The sequence below is a fragment of the Pseudorca crassidens genome, chromosome 13 (genome assembly GCF_039906515.1).
Source record: "Pseudorca crassidens isolate mPseCra1 chromosome 13, mPseCra1.hap1, whole genome shotgun sequence".
Taxonomy (NCBI): domain Eukaryota; kingdom Metazoa; phylum Chordata; class Mammalia; order Artiodactyla; family Delphinidae; genus Pseudorca; species Pseudorca crassidens.
Window position 1 is genome coordinate 31,242,369 of NC_090308.1, and position 19,864 is coordinate 31,262,232.

Below are 19,864 nucleotides of genomic sequence, written 5' to 3' on the forward strand. Positions count from 1 at the left end.
AACGATAGTTCCTGACCCTTAAGGGTAAGCAGGGCCGATGTTCTGCCAGGCTGCACTGGTCATGTGTATTGGCTGGTGTCTGTTGTGGATGGGCATTAAATAGTTTGAATATTACCCATGGCCATAAGTGTTTCACTTGAGGAGAAACATTGCACTAGGTTGAAATTTCAGAGTAATGAAATTTCAGCAGTTTAATCCCAAGTGTTATCATCCCGAGACAGATAATGATTTAAAATCTAGCTTATTTAATTTAGTTTCATTTAATTAAAAAACACTCTTGATTTGCAAAGCATATAATTGATTAGCACCGATGCTGACCAAAGCCAATGTAATTTTTTAAAAGCATTTAATGCCTTATTTTATGACAATCAAAAGAGCCTGTTGCTTTTCATAGCTAAATTACTTTATTTACATGACGTATACTAATAGCTAATGTTTACTGAAGAACTGTGTGAAGAACTTTGAATGAGTTACGTCGTGTAATATTTATAAGACTCTGTATGAGGTAGGTGGTATTATGGGTATTCCCATTGTAAAATGAGGGAATGTAAGGCTTTAAAGAGGTTAAATAACTTGCCCAAAGTTTCCCAGCTAGTTAGTGGTTGAACCAGGATTCCAACCCCAGCAGTTTAACTGTGGAGGTCGTGAACCTGACTGCTGAACTACTAAGATGACTGCTTCATGGTCCTTAACGTTTACCTTTGTATCAGTTATGTAGAACTTAATTTTACTCATTTAGTTACAGTTGTTCTGCTATGTTAGTTGTTTTGAGAAAAGGAGTACAAAAGATGATTAAAAATCCTTAAAGCTCTCAGAGAGAGAGAATAATACTGTATATCTCTCAGTAGTAGGGGTAGGGACAACAAGGAAACAGTAGAACCGTGTTCTGAACCTGACTCAGTTACATTGTTTTTGATCACATGTCCCTCATTTTTCCTATCCTAGAAGTTAGGATAGAAGTTAGGAAGTCTAGATTTTGAGAATAAACTTGTTGATAACTTGTTATGTGACCTTGAGTCACTTACTCAACCTCTGTGGGTCAAACTGAGGCCCAGAAATTGACTTTATCTTTAGAATATAGGATTACTTAGATAATCTTGAAGGCCCCTGTCATCTATCACCAAAGCTCATGGTTGACCAATGTGCTTTATGGTTTAAATCTATTTTTGTTCTCTGTCATTTAAAGAAAGTCATGATATTTTAAAAAATACAAAAATATAAAAATAATAGGAGAGCTGTATATTTATCATTAAAATTTTAACCAGATGTCACCATTTAGCTGTGTGTTTTAGATATTTTTTAAAAGAAATAAAGCATTAAAGATATTGCTAGAGTCTTATTCCCCTCTCTCCTCTTTCTCTGCATTTGCCTTTTTATCACGTGTAAATCTACTTTATTGATTTTAACTGCCGTATAGTATTCCTTTGAATGACTAACCCATTTTATCTATTCCCCTGCTGAGGCACAATTTCTTTTATATAGTATAACAGTCAGTGCTTCAGTGAACATTATTATATATGTTTCTTTATCTACTTGTGCAAGAGTTTCTGCAGGGGAGACACCTAGGAAGGGAATTGCTAGGTTGCTAAGATGCTGCTTTACTTCTTTAGTTTTCCCAGATGTTGGCAAAGCGGTCTCCAAAGTGGTTGTGACAATTTAAATTCCAACCAGCAACCACTGTTAGGTTTTTCCACATTGTCATCAGCACTTTTTGTTATTAGAATTATTAATTTTGACCTATCATAATGGTGTGAAATATCGTCTCAAAATTTTAATTAGCATTTATTTCATCACTGTCAACTTTTACTAGGTTATACAATAAAGACAACAATAGCAATAACAAACAACCTCCAAATCTTCTGGACTTAAAATAACAATGGTTTATTCCTTGCTCATGTTATATGCCCTCGGTGGGTTGGCTGTGGGCTCTGTTCCATGTCTTCTTGAGTTTTGGACCAAGATTAAAGGTGTATGCTCCACCTGGGAAATGTTGGTCTCACAATAGAGGGGAAAGAGAACATGGCAGAACCACACCTGTGGCTCTTGAATCTTCTGCTTGGAAGTAGTAGGTACCACTTGCACTTTCATCTCATTAACCAAGCAAGTCCTGTGGTTAAGGTTGATGACAGTAGGTGGGCAAGTATGATCCTGTCACAGGAAGAGCATGGTAAATAATTGAAACCATGGAAATAATCCTATAATTTACAACTCAGGAGACTGAGCATCATTTCATAAGTTTTGTTTAGGTTTCTAAGACTGCTCTAGGATTTTTAAAACTAGGCATTCTTTCTCAGATTAAGGATATGCTTTTCTTAGTTTCTAAGACTAGACTAGAAAGTTTCATGAATACGTGGTGAAAGACATGAATAGGTAGTGAATCTTATCTGATGTATTTTCTGCATCAACTGAGAGGATCATATGTTTTTGTAATCTATTAATGTTGTAATTTACATTGTTTTCTAGCATGAAGCCGTCTTTGAATTCCTAATATAAATACTACTTGTTCATGATGATTTGACATTGATTTTGTATTTTTCATTTAGGGTTTTTGCATAAATTGCCTTATTTTTCTTTTATCAAATTATCTTCATCAGATGTTGTTATCTGGGTTATATACTAATCTCATAAAGTTGCTTCCCTTTAGTATTCTCTGGAAAAATTTGCGTAAATTAGGGATTTAACTGTTCTTTGGAGATCTGGTAAAACTTGCCTTTAAAACTGTCTTGGAGGGACTTCCCTGGCAGTCCAGTGGTTAAGACTCCACGCTTCCACTGCAAGGGACACGGGTTCGATCCCTGGTCAGGGAACTAAGATCCCGCATGCCCCACAGCATGGCCAAATTAAAAAAAACAAACAAAACGAACAAACAAAAAACTGTCTTGGGAAGAATATTGTTGGGAGGTGTTCTTTTTTTCTTTAAATCATGGGTTTGATTTTCCAATAGGCTGTTTCTGGTTTTCCTTGAATAAGTTTCAGTAATTCGTATTTTTAGTGGAACTGCCCATTTCATCTAACTTGACAAATCTGTTGGTATGAAGTTGTTCGTAGTGTTCTCATCTTGTATCTTTGATTTTGATTCATTTTTAATTTCTTGTGTTATTTGTGCTTTTTTCATCATTCTTGCTATAGAGTTAACCGTTTTAATCTTTCAAAGAAGCAGCTTGGTTTTATTTGTTTCTTTTCTGTTTTGTAACATTTTGTTCTTTATTTTATCCTTGAGTTTATTCTGTTTTTTCCCCCAGTTTCTTGAGTTGAATATTTGGAAAAAAATGTATGCTTTATGCTTTCATGGCTCTAATTTTCCTTTCAGGTACCTCTTGTTGAATGCATAAGTTTTGAAATACTGTACTTTTAGTTGCCATTCAGTTTTTCATATTTTCTCATTCCCTTATGGTTCAACTTAAATTGGTTGGAGAAGCAGAGGAGTCTTTATTTCAATGACTGTATTAATTTACAGGTTGTCTTTTCAGCTAGTAAGTGATTAGTTAATATACCATTATAAGAATGAACTTTTGAGGGTAATAGATACATTTGAAATAAGCTTGTAGCATATAAGTGTTGTGTAAACTTTTTTTTTCCTGTCAAGTACAAAGCAGAACAAAATTTGAGTAGACTTAAGTGATGTGACTGCACAGCAGATTTTATGCACCTGGAAACCTAGGCAGTGACTGTATATTTTGACCAGAGGCTGTAGTTCATCAGTGTCACAATAGTTGTTACAATGCAGGCATTATAAGTGGTATTTCCTCTTTTGATTAATTTCTCTTTTATCCAGTTCTCCTTCCTATCTAGGTTCTTTGAGTTCTTAGTATCATTAGAACGGATCTGATACTGATCACACTGCTGCTACTTCCTCATCAGGAGCAGAGCCCAGAGAACAGCCATCACGTGGTTTGAGCACGCTCTCGTTTCCCAGTTCCAGTACTGACCTTAGGCAGATGGGGTGATGTGCTGATGCTGCTTAGCTGTCGTTCTGTAGCTTTGTACCGGAAACGGGTGTCTGAGGGCTACTTGGGGGGAAGTATGTTGTGGGAAACTGTGACTATAAATGAAGTTGCAAGTACTTAAGGAAGTGAATACAGTGTGGGAAATAAATACTTTTACTTTATTTGGTTTGGGGAGATTAGATTTGTTTCCAGCTGTTCACTGTCATTAAAGATGATGATTGTGTCTTTCATGGCTTTTTAGAGGCCTATAGTTATTGCTTGCTGTTTTTCTTTCTGTATGTACATGTATCTAATTTTCAATTAGATTTTTAGATTGTAGCATGCCCACTGAAGAGGGCCTAAATGCCTTCACTTAGGGCACCTACAACAGTAGAGGGACGCATGGCCTGCCTGTACGGGAGGTCTTGAGGAGTTGGAACAGCCTGACTTAATAGGGACCTTGTAGAGTAGGATGAAGTTCTACAAGGCGAGAAATGCCAGGATAAGATGATTAAAACTGATCGATAGAGCAAAAAGGAGCTGGAAGAAATGGACCAGAGGTTGTAAAGTTATTAGTATAAAAGACCTAGCAAAGTCAAGAATGCTATTCGATATTAGAACATGGCTGCAGTAATTTAAGGGGGACTTTTTTTATCCACTGCCTTGGTTACGCTACACACCAGTGGTCTTTATAGATATGGTTTTATCGATGTGATTAGAGCATTGGGAAAGTTAGGCAGATTCCTGTTTTTGTTATCTGTCAGTACCTTTGGACAACAAAAATACCCTTTTTATACCATTTAATGTCAGTATTACTGTATTAACTGAATAATTTTTTTAAAATCAAGAAACATAATTCTTGGGGATATTTTTGTTTATTTGGTGTCTTAATATCATCTCTGCTTCACAGATTATTCCCTTAAAATAGATAGATCGATCTCCATATATCCTTTTTTATCCTCCTTCCAGCCCCCTGCCCTTTCCTGGCTCTCTGTTTCTACATTCTTTCTCCCGTGGGCCATCTGAACCTATTCTCAAACCTCAGGAATTAAGTGGAGAAAACTGCCCAGGGAGCCATGGCAACATCGTTTTCAAAAACTGTTATCTTTGAAGTCTGCATTCTTTTGAAGAGAGTATATGTTAATACTAAGTGCATAAAAAATGCTTCACACACACAGTATTTATGAGCATAAATATTGGATAATGGTGCATTTTTGGAGAATGATTTTAGTTAAGTACAAAAACAATATGGAAATGGCTTGACTTTAATTAATGTTATTTCTGGCTTATGTGACAACAGGCTTATTACTAAGCCATGCATTAATTTTGACGCAAGGCCGAGTCTCTTGTGCATTTGTTCCAAATCTTTGCGTGAAGTATTTTTTCATTAAAGTTAGTAAAAATTACAATTTACATTTGTATACTAGTCTGTCATCTCGATAATAAAGTGAGATCTCAAATATTTTTTGGAAAAAAAAATCTTTACTTTGAAGATTATTGTTTTCTTTTTCTTTTTTTTTTTTTTTGCGGTACGCGGGCCTCTCAGTGTTGTGGCCTCTCCCGTTGCAGAGCACAGGCTCTGGATGCGCAGGCGCAGTGGCCATGGCTCACGGGCCCAGCTGCTCTGTGGCATGTGGGATCTTCCCAGACTGGGGCACGAACCCGTGTCCCCTGCATCGGCAGGCGAACTCTCAACCACTGCGCCACCAGGGAAGCCCAAGATTATTGTTTTTAATGAAGAAAATTTATAATTTCTACTCTCTGATATGTCTATTTTTATCTCATTGAGATATGCAATGGTATGTGACAAGCCCCTTTGGTACCAGAATTTAATGGTAAAGAATTTTCGGGAGTCTCCTGGATTTTGCATGCTTGTTCCAGGGACTCTGCTATAGGAGGACTCTTGTGATATTGCCACTGAAGTCATTTACATACTCCATGTGTTAAAACAGCAGGGCTCCTTCCTCTAAGGAAAAATACAGTAAGATTTAGTTGATGCCATGGATATAAAGTCAGGAGATCTGTGTTTACTTTTCTTTTGACTCTTTGGATGTCTTGGGGAAGTCACTTCCTCTTTTCTTCTATTCTCAGATTGCAAAGTAAGAATGAAAATATTTGCTTCCTCTATTTCTAGGATTGAGCTGGCTTTACTACAGCTGATAAGTCTGTATATATATTTTTAAAGTCTGAAAATAAATGTGAAAGTCCCTGTAAGACTTCGGAAGCATGAGTGAATGTGCATTCTGAGTTAGAGTTGCTCACATTTTCCTCTGGCATCTGAAAGTTTTTCCCACGTGTTGATTTTGTCTGAGAATTGAGGGCATTGTTCCTGCCCACACAGGAATGTCAGTGCCATTTTTTCTCAGTGCTATGAATAAGGCTGTCAGAATGTAGGCGCTCTTCGTCAGTGTTCTGTTGATAAAACTATTTATCAGGCGGTAGAATGTGTCAAGGTCTTCTTGCCTTTCTTGTGCAGAGTACTGGCCTCAGAAATCCAATTTGTTATCATTGCTTTTGAGGGTTTTATTTACTTACTTGATTGTTTATGTCTACTGTCACCCTCCAAGGCTGTTCTTTTAGACTTCTATATAATCGACCCTTACTAGGTTTACGAGTTAAATAGTTTTAACTGTCTACATCTTGTAGGGGATCTGGAAGTTGTGGCCCTCTAAACTCCTGCAAAATAGCGTTAGATTTAAATATGATTTAAATAGAACTGTGAACAATTCAATTGGCATATATTATATGCCATTTAAAATTCCAGTGACATAGGTCCAGATGGAATGTCTCTGGTTAACTGTCCATTTATCCCTTAAGCTCAAAAAGGAGTTTAAGGTGATAATTCTATCCAATAACGTAATTTTTATTTAGTAAATGGGAAAAGGTTGCCATGCCATGTGAGTAGTTGAATACTTTGGTCCAGCTTGAAGAACATGAGGGGTTCACAGGAGCAGAGCAGACTCATTAGCTGGGCATTCAGGACGCTGTTGCATATGACCTCAGGAGGTCTTTTGATCTATTACTATAGGATTTTCTGTGTTTTCCCTTGCCAGCCAAATTGGTCTTCTAAGAAGGCACTGAATTGTCTGGCCTTTCTTCCCTCAAGTTTCTGATCAGATCATCTCTGCCATTTCAGTTTCCCCGTCCACACGATTCCGCCCAATCTTCTAATGTCCAGCTTAAATCCAGCTGTCCGGATGTTTTTTCTTCCTCGGAACTTGTTTTCACCAGTAGTTGGACAATCATGTGCTGCCTTGTGAGAGTCTCTTGTATTGTTGTGTTGAACAACAGCTAAACTCTTGTATTATTGTTTGATTTTTCTCATGTTTATGTTGTTTCTTCACCTGGATTGTTAGTTCCTTGAGAAAAAGAACTTTCTTCTGTCTCCCCATAGGGCATCAACGCAGGACTTTGCCTTTAGCGCTACTCATAAAAAGTTATTGTTGACTTCTCTCTGCTTTCTCATACGTGTATAAAACTTTTATCCATATCTAAGCTAAATGATTGTGTTTGCTCGTTTGTGTTCCCAGTTCTTCTCTCCATCCTTTCCAGTTAGAAACGATTTGTGTGCGTGTGTGCGTGCGTGTGTGTGTGTGTGTGTGTAATCCTCCACCCTCTCATATTACTACTTCTATCCACAGCTGCCCTGCTTTTTAAGTGCTTAGAAACAGTAGGCTAACTTCTTGTAGAAACACTTCATGGGTTTAAATAAATGAAAATGATTTATTAAATTTCTATAAAGGCTGTGAACCGACGAGGCGTGAGAGCGATGCAGACGTGGGTAAGGAGTGGTCTTGGCCCTTCAGGATCTCACAGCATAGAGAGAATGTGGACTCCCAGAAGCCTAAGAGTTCTTTCACACAGATCTGAGCTGCCACAGGTCAGATGGCTGGCTGGCTGGGTGTAGGCTGGGCTTGGAGAGGAGAGTATAATTAACACCTTATTTACTTCCTGCCTCTTTTTCTCAAATGCTCCTCTTTTCTCTTGAGCAAAATAAAGAATGATATGGTTTTAATTTTTCAGCCGTCAAGAATTCAACCACATTCGTTCTCCTTTGTCTTCCCCACTTTTGGTTTCAAAATCTGCGGATTGCCGTTTTTGCCCTTGCATCAGTGGTTTTTGAAAGCATTAAATTGACACTTGAAAGTAACTTCTCACTATGAGTAACCATCCTGAGGTAATTTTGAAGGCAGCGTCTATCTCTACCTGCCCCTTTCTCACACGTGCTGCCAGGCAAGCTGACTCCTCGGTAATTTGCCACTTAAGTTTTACTCTCACCTGAGGGTGACGGTAGAACAGGCACCAGATCTTTGAATTTTTTTTCCTGTTTTGGAATGAAAATTATTTGAAGGTTGAATAACATTTGAAATAGTGGGGAAAGTCATTTTCAGAATAAAATTTGTACTTTAAAATCTGTTCAGATATGTTTTCTTGCTCTCTAACATAAGTAGGCATTAAAAAAATTTTAACTCCTTTTCAGAGTTCATCAAATGATACGTAATTTTATTTTTCTCTCATTCAACAAGAAACAAAGTATCTTTTGTTAAACCCCTTGCACTGGGAATCCCTCTGTTTTCGTTACTGTTTTATTTCCAGTCTCTTTTCCAGTCTTCTCCTGAGCAAATTAAAGATGTTTCTGACAGTTTTTATTTCTCAACTCTTAGGAAATTTTGCCAAATATTCTCCTCCTTGATCCTGTCTCCCTATTCCCCCCAACCAAGGTTTCTGTGGAGATTGTGTGCAGGAACTTGAATGGAGGAACAGAAATTTCAGAATCTTGCCTTTACCTGTGAGCGTTGTTGAATTTATTTCACGGAAGCTCGAGCTGGGGCCATTCTTTCCATCCATCCTTTCCACAGGGGATCAGGACTCTGTGGCCTAGTGGAAACATGTACAGAATTTATCATCCCTATTTACAGCACTTTAATATGCTAACATTTGAATCTTAAAGGGATCAAATGCAATATAACATACTAAAATACAGTCTATAAAAAGCACTGGATTAGTCAGAAAAACAGTTTCTTCATGCAAGGTGGCTGCATGATGAAAGTACTGAAAAACGATCTGTCAGATTCCTATTTTTATATTTGTTATATTCTGCAACAGAGTTTCACATCAACTCTGTTATGATTAGGAATATTATTCTTTTTTTTGTTTTAATTCTAGAGAGACAGCCTCAAAACTACTAACTGAACTACGTTTCATAACTGTGCTATATTTGCAGAATATGCCATTTTAACCTGTTATGAGTTGTCTAATTTTGTGCATCATCTAGTTATTAACATAGGAAACAATCTGAGTCTTATTATGATGTTTGTTATATTCACTGATCTCTTTCTGTATTTCAGCAGCAATTTAAAGTGAATCAAATAGTAATACTCTAATAAGCTTTTCTGCTATAGCACAGAAAGCTTGTCTGAATCAGATGTCAAAATTCATTGTAGGCAAATAGTTCACAGAGAATCTGCCAACCTACAGAGGTTTGCTGCTTACGGTTCTTTACTTAAGTTTTAATGGAAATGGTATTTGGCAGTTTCTTAAAAAGATACTTAGAAAATGTGGTGTGTGCTCATCTGGCTAGAGGTTTGACACCAGCCTCTTTATATAATCTAACAGTTTTTAGTCATTGCTGTTTTTTAAGAGAGTATAGTTTTCACAGATTTATTCCAAGTTTTGCTGTTCAAAGTGAATAAGAGAAAAAGCTGGACAAAAAGAATGTGGAGTTTCACTTCTTAATAATTACTTTAGTGACTGGTTACTGACCTTCTTTAGTGATGGTATATAATTTTTAAGAAAAATAGAAAGTTAAAGAAGTCATATTTCTACAGTATTTTATGAATTTGGCCTCAAAATAGTATTCATTTAAATATATATTGTGAGTTTAGAAGTAATTTTTGCCCCCCAATATTGATTTGTTTCCTGTCTGAGAAGATAAAGAGAAAAGTATGAGGTATAATTTTTCCTCTTAAATTGAGTACAGATTTTACTTTCAGAGGTAAACTTTACCTGTGAAACAAGAATACGCATATAGTTGATAAAGTACTGTTTATGGTTTAGATAAAAGTGCGGAAGTGCTAAGTTATTATGGGCTGGAGTTGGTAAACAAATCTTCATTGAGGAGAAAGGAACTCTTAGACTTTGAAGAATGATGTACTTAGGAAAACTCGGCAATACTTAGCCTAGTACATTTTTCGTTTGAAAATGGTTGAATAGTAAAATCCAAGCAGAAATTTGGGGTTATGAGAAAAGGCTTGAATGCCCACTTCCTTATTTTATTTATTTATTTATTTTTGTGGTACGTGGGCCGCTCACTGTTATGGCCTCTCACTGTTATGGCCTCTCCTGTTGCAGAGCACAGGCTCCGGAAGCGCAGGCTCAGCGGCCATGGCTCACGGGCCCAGCCGCTCCGCAGCATGTGGGGTCTTCCCGGACCAGGGCGCGAACCCGCGTCCCCTGCATCGGCAGGCGGACCCTCAACCACTGCGCCACCAGGGAAGCCCCTGCCTACTTCCTTATATGCCAAGGATAACATAATAAAATGTAAACTTTGTTAGGAGCAAACCATGCTGGCCAGTGCTGTCAGTTTCAGCCCAGACTTTGCGTGGCTTGGCTTTAACTAGGAATCCTCTCCTCCTGCAAAGCCGGAATACCATTGGGGTTCAAATGGATCAATCTCTTCACTTCTGCTAAATGTTAAGAAGAGGTGGGCTCCCACCCATAGGAGAGGTTGCAAAGTAAACATAAAATAGAAAAAAATGCATGGACTCTATTGTTTACCCTTTTCCAGTCTGCTTTCCAAAATTTTTTTGGCACTGATTCCATTCTCTTTCTCCTTTCCATTGTCGGGGGGAAAAGAATATGTGCGTGTTGTGCTCATGTGTGCACTTAAGCACTTCATTTTAGAATAGCTTCCATAGGGAGCAGAGCTAAATGTGTATATTCAATCTACCATCTTTAATTAGAAGTCCACTTTCTACTTAGGAAAATCTGGACAGTGAGCCTGTTTTATCACTAGGATAAAGTGAAGTGGGCCCTCTCCCTCAATATAGCCAGGAAGTTTTCTGGATACCTCATTATAAAAAGACTTTTAATTGGTTGTGGTAGCTTTAGTAGCATCTGTTTTGACGTTGTTCGTTGTTTTCTTACAGATGCTTTTTGTTAGTTTTCATTTTCTTGATTCACTATTTCCTGCAGGTGTCTAGATAGTCCATTTTGTTTTGCATGTGTGTTTAATTGGGCAGAGCAGAGGTAGGTCATAGGAAAAGAATGGATGGAAATGCTATTCTACTTAACATACGTTATTTTGTTTTTTTTGCAATTAATAGGTATAGTTTAGTTCTTATCCACTTGGTTTGGGTCCTAAGCTATGCATTATGTAAAGTTTGTGGCTTTGTTCATCAAACATTTCTGGGCCAAGCATTGGTGATAATGTTGGTGGAGGTTGGGTTCTTCAACAAGATCGGACTTGGGAGAATTTCACTGTGCAGGGTCTGGTGCTCAGCATTGGGATGTACGTTAACTCTACTCACAGTGCCCGAGTCAGGCAGAGGAAAAGTGCCCTTGCTCATCAGTTCTATAAATGTAGACATAAGAATTCCAGGAAATGAATTTACAGTGATAGATAACTGCCAGGAAGAATGAAACATTTAGATTTATTGGTCATTTAATTCTTTCCTTCATAATAAGAAAGTCGTCACATGGTGCTAAATCTCAGGATATCGTTGTGAGCATGAAATTCAGAGCAAGGGGTATTATATCAACATAGTAACAGGTGTCTTTAGCCTCCTGTAGCTTGATCCAAAGCCACCGTGGAGGGTGAATACATCTGCCATCAGGTCAAGAATAATGGTGCTTTCAGACCAGGTTACCCTTCTTCCTAGTGATACTGCTAACTTCCCACTTCTAGTTCTCCCCATGCCTCCCCCTTCAGGAAGCCTTGTTGGATCTGTACATAAACCCAGCCACCTACCCTTTCTTCCCCTAACACTTTAGACCTTTCTTTCTTACGTCTCCTGCAGTCAGATTATTTCATCTATCACGTGTTGATTTTTACTTAGGTTTCCCAGTAAATGTTAAACTAACTTCAAATTCTGCTGGAAAATTTATGATGGACCTTAGTATTTACATTTGGGCATGTTACTGACCTAATAGGTGTGGGGATGGGAGTTAAAGTTGGGAAGGGGAATGACTGGCCTGAAACCCATTTACCATGTAAAAGTATTATTTCTGTTGGAAAAGATTCTGAATTTCGAGTAGCTGTCTGTCACACGTCACGCTGCATTTTATGGCAGAAGTAATACAGGAGGGCTTTGAGGCGACCATCTGGATATGTGAATACATATGTGCAGAGAAGCATTATAAAGGACATTTCCAGCTTATGAACAGGTTATATAAATGTATATGTCAGTACGTTATTTGGAGAGTATGTTTTCCCATGGAAATAAGGCACAAATGATTAGACTTTCAAGTCGATTTGTAAAAGTCTGAAGTTTTTGAACTGAGTTCTGGGTGCTAAATCTTGGAGCAGGTAGATAAAGACAGAATTTCTACCCGACTTTTCTAACTCAGGCCAAAATTTAAAATCCCTTTTCTTTTTTTTCATATTCTTTTCCTATTTCCTGTTGCTTTTTCCCCTAGACTTTCTTGTCCCTAGTTCCATGATGATATTCTGTTACTCTTTTGTAGTATCATAATACAAAAGATGTCCGATGCTTCCTGCTTACTTTTTCTCTGTCCAGAATTAAAATTCCTCTAATTTCTCAAATGTAGCCGATCTCTCACCTAAATCATGAAAGGATCCGCAATCTGAGTGAATGACTCCTGTGTGGATGATCACTTGTGTTTGCCTTCTAGGAGGTATTTGCATTTTAACAGAAGCCTGTTCACGTTAAAGAATCATAAGTGGTAGAGTTTCACTCAGGAAGCCAAGGGAAATGAAAAAATGAAAGCAGTTTGTGAGGGCAGTAGAGGGCTGGGTTTTTGGCCTTTGGATCAGGTGGACATACTGCTGGTAAGGTGGCCTTTTGGGGAGGCATACCCAAATGCTCCCTAACTTTCTTGCTTCTGAACCTCCATGTTTCTGATGCCTCACACTTTTTCTTCTTCTTTTTTTTTTTTGCCGTACTCGGGCCTCTCACTGTTGTGGCCTCTCCCCTTGCGGAGCACAGGGTCCGGACGCGCAGGCTCAGCGGCCATGGCTCACGGGCCCAGCCGCTCCGCGGCATGTGGGAATCTTCCCAGACCGGGGCACGAACCCGTGTCCTTTGCATCGGCAGGCAGACTCTCAACCACTGCGCCACCAGGGAAGCCCACTTTTTCTTATGTAGTTGAAGTAGTTGAATTGTGTGTGTTTTAAGTCAAGCAGAGTCTTGAAGACTCATCTGTTGCTCCCTACTTGCCCATGGTTAACAAAGACCTTGCCACTTTGTCTTTTGTTTTACTTTAGGTTTGTTAGTCATCTACCGGGAATGAAAAACTTTTACCTGGGAAAAAAATGTCAAGCTGAATAGAAAGACTGCTGCCTCAGATCAGTGTTTAAAAATTGAGATATCTCAAAATGAAATGTACTTTTTTCCCTCAGATTACCCAGAAGTTGCTTGTCATTGAGTTCAAGAATCAGAGGTATAAGGAAATTACTGTTATTTCTTAAGAACCTTTTCAAGACCTCTTTCTTTGTATCAGATCCTGTTTGCCTCTGTTTTACGATAATGAAGTAATAAAGTAAATATTTAAGTGATTAAGAGTTTTCTGCATTACAACTTGACTTCCACTTTGGTCAGTTGTTAAAAAATACTTGAAACACGCCTGGCCAGTAGAGGTAAGAATAGTTTCATTGGGCCTGATTTGTGATAAGATCTGTAGTCAAACAGGTGTCTTGTGTTTTTCTACCTTGTGATTTCTTTCTCGAAGGTAGTCTCAAATACAGTTGTCATTAAAGATTGTCAGATAAATTTTATATTATCGGGCTATATGAAACAGTCTTTTTTTTTTTTTTTTTTTTTTTGCGGTACGCGGGCCTCTCACTGTTGTGGCCTCTCCTGTTGCGGAGCACAGGCTCCGGACGCGCAGGCTCAGCGGCCATGGCTCACGGGCCCAGCCGCTCCGCGGCATGTGGGATCTTCCCGGACTGGGGCACGAACCCGCGTCCCCTGCATCGCAAGCGGACTCTCAACCACTGCGCCACCAGGGAAGCCCGAAACAGTCTTTTTTTAATAAAGGATTTTAAATGAAAGGTTGAGCAATTGATATATCAGTTAGTGCGTTGGGTCCTGGCTTTTGTGTCTGGGTCTTTGAAAGGGATAAAAGATGAGTATGCTCCTTTGGATGGTGCCTGGCCAGACTGAAAACAGAAAGCTGATGGACTTGAGTGTGAGGGCAGATAGTCTTACCATGGGAGAGGGGATCTGTTTGCCGACTTTGGTATCGGCCTTGCCTCATGGTCAGAATCCTTGGTTAAGCTTTTTAAAAATACAAGAGCACAGAGGCTTTTTTTTTTCTTTTTTAGGGCAGTGAAACTATTCTGTAGGATACTGTAATGGTGGAGACACGTCATCATACATTTGTCCAAACCCATAGAATATACAAGACCAAAAGTGAGCCCTAATGTAGACTATGGACTTGGGGTGATTATGATGTGGCAGTGTAGGTTCATCAGTTGTAACAAATGTACCGCTCTGTGGGGGACGCTGATAATTCGGGAGGCCGTGCATGTCGGGGGGTAGAGGGTATATGGGAAATCTTTGGATCCTTTGCTCAATTTTCCTGTGAAGCTAAAACTGCTCTACAAAATAAAGTCTAATACAAAAATTAAAAAAAAATACAGATGCCCAGGTGCTATCTTTGAAGATTCTGATTCAGTGGGTCTGATGCTGGACTTGAGCATCTGTGCAGGCAGACTTAAAAACTACTTTGAGAGGCCATAACATGCTGCCTACCAAGGCACTCCCGGGCAGAGCACCTGCTCCCCAGGTATATGGTGAATTGATCAGTTAGCTCCTCCTTGAAATATGAACATGGCTGGTGGGGAATTTTCCCCTAGCAGTAGGGAAGTGAGTGGAGTAGAGCTCCTACAGTAAGACTGCAGGAAGTCTTACTAAGTGTCTGTCTGGCTGACATTGTCTGGTTCTGATTTGCTTTGAGCAATGCCCAGCATATAGTAAGGGCTTGATAAATACTAGGTGCAATTATCATCATCATCATATTTTAAACTCCTGACTATATTTTTTCTCAGGATCTTACTATTTTTCTTGAACATTTGATGAGAATGCTAACGTCCTTTGCCTTGGATGAATTCTCAATATCTTGCTATTATATTTTATCAATAATCTAGTGACTTGGAAGTTCCACAATATAAACATATACCACTTCAATAATCATGTTCACTTTGTAATTAAAAGAACTTGCTTCGATTCAAAAATCAAACGTTAGTATTTTTATAAGCAGGAGGAAAAAACAAGATTTGAAAACAGTATATCTTGTATTGAAAATTTTGAATAAACCCATCTCTGCTGTCCAAGGACTTAATCCTCTTGTTGGAGAGTCAGAAGAGGAACGTTGGCCATAGCCAGCTGGATTAAGAAAACAACATCAAAGATCAATTTATCTACTTTAAGCTCTAGGAATAGAAATACAGTTGGATTTTGCGTCTGAGAAATCGCAGGCTCCTTGGCAGCTGTTCGCTTAGAGCAAATGAAGATTTGGATGATTTTTTCCTCAGACGCTACAATACCATTACATTAAACTTTTGTTACCAAGAGAAGGCATTTAAGGGACCACATTTTATAAACAGCTGAGCAACCGACACATATTAGAACTGACAGAGGTGTTTATTATTCCTTATCGTTTAGTTAAAGCGAAAAAATAAGTATAATTCCTTGTGTAAAATGTGTGTGCGGATATTTACATTTCATCAATAAATAGTCTGCTTAACAGGCTTTACGATCCATCGCTCTGGAGGTTATGTGAGATTTTTCTGAAGCTCCATTCTAGAGCTGGGCTTTCAGATTACCCTGGAGCGAGCATATTGGTGAGAGGAGTAGACTTGGCTTCTGGAATAGCCGTCGGCAGGCCGGTCCTGCAGCTGGAGATAGAAGTCCTCCAAGAGGACACCCTTTGGTTAGCTAGCTGATTCTTGTGTCCTGAAAACAGATGAAAACCTCTGGTTTGTGGAAAATAAAAACTATAACCACCTTAGAAATGAAGGTTGTGGCTGTGGATGAAACAGTAAAAGTTTGATGTTTTATTTATTAAAAATAAAACTAGCATATGTTTGCCATTTTCCATATACCATAAAGGTGAAACATATTTTTCTATCTTGTTTGCGATCTAAACTTACCTCGTTGCTTATGAGATGAATTGTGTACTCAGTTAAGAATTATGAAACACTTCAAACACCAGCAGACTGGGGTAGAAAAGCATGCCATCTCAGTACTGCATTTAGACTTGGATAGAATGGGAATCATTGAGCTCATGAAATAGGGTTTTATAATATAGAAGAAAGGCAAGCTCCTCTGTTCTTCAGGAGTTAATTAAGGTATGCATGTGATTTTATTAAAGGTGAGCATGTATGCATCTAGCTACACTAGGGTTTCCTTTAATATTGCAGGACACAGTTACTGGAGGGTATTGTGCAGTGCGTTCTGGTCTAGTGTGTGTTTTGTTTTGTAGCAGCTTTTTCATTTTTATTTCTAGTACCTAAAACTATATTGAATAGTATTTTATGTCATTCATGTCAACAGCACTGCAGAATTTCCTCAGTGTTGAAGCATAATCCCTTGAATCCTGTGGAATGGAAAGAAATAGAGAGTCTGTAATGAACTATGAGAGGATTTTTCTTTTTCTTCCCTCTTCTTTTAGAGGCTGGTCTTGAAGGAATACTATATATAAGAAAGATTTCTTTTTATCATTCTTTGTAGTGTCTTTTAAGAAACCTACATGCTTATGTAATTTTGATAATGCATGTCTGTCTATCTGTTGATATACATATATACAAATTTTTCCTGATCGTTAAAGAAAATTAAGTTTGGAAAATTTTTTTCAACTACTCAAAGAAAAAACAATAGGTGTGTGTATGTGTATACATGTGTATGTGTGTATATAAACACATATTTATTTATATATACCATATCTATGTGTGTATGCTTATATATTTTTTATATAATACACTTTTTTTTTGAGCAGTCAGAAAAACTTTTTCAAACTTAATAATAATCAGGGAACTTTAAAATCTTCCTTTAGTATAAATGTCTCATTTACTTCTGGAGTTACATTTTGAATACACATATACACAGTCACTGGATGTGGTTTCTTTCTTCCTTTTTGCCAGGATTTGAATGAATTTTGGGACAGAGTTGTGTCATTCAGATTGGTAGGAAAATAATGATCCGATAAATGATGACCTGAGACTTTTTAAGACACTCCTTTCCCCTTCTGTTTGGTTATCTTTGATTTCCTCCACCTCCCATGACAGTGTCTCAGTTGTGGTGTTTGCTCTGTGCATACCTTTCTTTCCTTGGCCTTTTATACTTGCACAGTGTAGTTTAGAGCTAGTGCAAAATACATAGCTCAAGGGCTGTGCTGTATGGATTGCATTGTACGCTTCCCAGCACTGTCCTCTCAGTGCACAATAACGGCAGTGTGGAGGGGCCTACACGGAGACAGTGATGGTGTTTTATAAAACGCCAATGGTGTGTGGTGTTGACTGCAATCCGCCGGGTAAGCAGTTGCACAAATTCCTCCAAGTTGAGAGGCCTCCAGAAATGTCATGTTTTGGCCTCAGTAATGAATGCCACAAATAACAGCACAGGCACGGGAACTTCGCTCAGCGTCTCAGATTCCAGGCTGCCTTTCTTCCGCTCAGTTTGCTATAAATTGCTTTCCTCCCAAAGAAAGTTCCCCAAAGCTAGCCTTCCAATCCTTGAATAATATATATTAAATCCACCTAAATTATCTTGTTTTGTCTCTCTTTGTTTTCTTGTTGAAAATTTCAGCCCATTGATTTTATACTACTGTTCAATGGTGTAAGTGAGGTTAGGAAGAGGCAGACAGGGGCAAAGTAGATTGTAAAGCTTGTTGGCGTTTAATATAGAATGTAAGATTTCTTTTTGAAGTGTACTTGGCAAGTTGATTAACTGTTGTATGGTTTTAATTGTTTAATTAACTGGTCCTACATTATCAGAATAGAGATGAACACAGTTTGTACTCTCTAAAGATTCTAGTGTAAGATGGGATGTAAAGCAAAAGCATGCTTCAGATAGCAAGAAGAAATAACAGCGACTGATGTCTTAGGGCAGGACTGTGTAAAGACTGCAAAATCCCACTGTCCCCTTTTGCATAAAGGTGGTTCGTGGTCAGTTCTTAAGAGAAAGGGGCAGATTGGCTTTTCTGCTGACGTCTTCCCTCTGGTTCCCAAGAAGTATTTGGAAATGCTCTAATTACTAAGGACGAGTCTAAGTACAATGTAGAATTGTGAAAATAAAATTCAGGACTCTGGCTGTTCTTCTCCTAGAATCTAGTTGGCAGTGTGTGTTTGGCTTAGTTCCTTGGATATCTGTGGGTTGGTAGTCCATGAGCTAGAGCCAGGGGATTGCATAAGACTGAGAGCCAGAAGACCTGATTTCTAGACTCAACTCTGCCAACTTTTTGGCTGGCATTATAGCACCAAGCTGTTGCATCCAGCATATCTTTTGGCCCACGAGTGAGTGAAGTGACTCAGTGAGGAGCTGCTGTGGGAGACATTGAAATGAGTCAGACATAACTTTTGCTTAAAGAACCCAGTCTTCAAAAGTAATAAGTATCAAAAGGAGTAGAACGACAGGCCCTTTGGTGGGGCTAATGGCGGACTCCGGGAGAGCTCACACAAAGGAGTACTTCCCAGAACTTTTGCTGCCAGTGTCCTTGTCCCCGCGGTGAGCCCCAACTGTGCTCCCCCAGCCTCTGCAGGAGTCCTTCAGCTCTAGTAGCTGTGTGGCTGGCAGGGTCTTGGTGCTCCGGCCATGTGTCAGACCTGAGCCTCTGAGGTGGGAGAGCCGAATTCAGGACACTGGTCCACCAGAGACCTCCCAGCCTCATGTAATATCAAATGGTGAGAGCTCTTACAGAGATCTCTGTCTCAACGCTAAGACCCAGCTCCACCCAAAGGCCAGCAAGCTCCAGTGCTGGATGCCCCATGCCAAACAACTAGCAAGACAGGAACACAGCCCCACCCATTAGCAGAGAGGCTGCCTAAAATCGTAATAAGTTCACAGACACCCCAAAACATACTACCAGACGTGGTCCTGCCCACCAGAAAGACAAGATCCAGCCCCACCCACCAGAACACAGGCACCAGTCCCCTCCACCAGGAAGCCTACACAAGACACTGAACCAACCTCACCCATTGGGGGCAGACACCAAAAACAACGGGAACTACGAACCTGCAGCCTGTGAATAGGAGACCCCAAACACAGTAAGTTAAACAAAATGAGAAGATAGAGAAATATGCAGCAGTTGAGGGAGCAAGGTAAAAACCCACCAGACCAAACAAATGAAGAGGAAATAGGCAGTCTACCTGAAAAAGAATTCAGAGTGATGATAGTAAAGATGATCCCAAATCTTGGAAATAGAGTGGAGAAAATACAAGAAACGTTTAACAAGGACCTAGAAGAACTAAAGAGCAAAGAAACAATGATGAACGACACAGTAACTGAAATTAAAAATTCTCTAGAAGGAATCAGTGGCAGAATAACTGAGGCAAAGAATGGATAACTGACCTGGAAGATACAATAGTGGAAATAACTACCACAGAGGAGAAAAATGAAAAAACAATGAAGAGAATTGAGGACAGTCTCAGAGACGTCTGGGACAAAATTAAATGCAGCAACATTCGAATTATAAGGGTCCCAGAATAAGAGAAAAAGAAAAGATCTGAGAAAATATTTGAAGAGATTATCATTGAAAAC

The 19,864-nt window shown here is 38.9% G+C and overlaps 1 protein-coding gene across 24 annotated transcripts in view; it reads left to right on the forward strand.

Moving 5' to 3' along the window:
* Window positions 1–19,864, forward strand: part of EPB41L2 (erythrocyte membrane protein band 4.1 like 2) — a 273,144-nt gene that overhangs the window by 103,641 nt on the left and 149,639 nt on the right. The gene's annotated exons all lie outside the window — the stretch shown is intronic.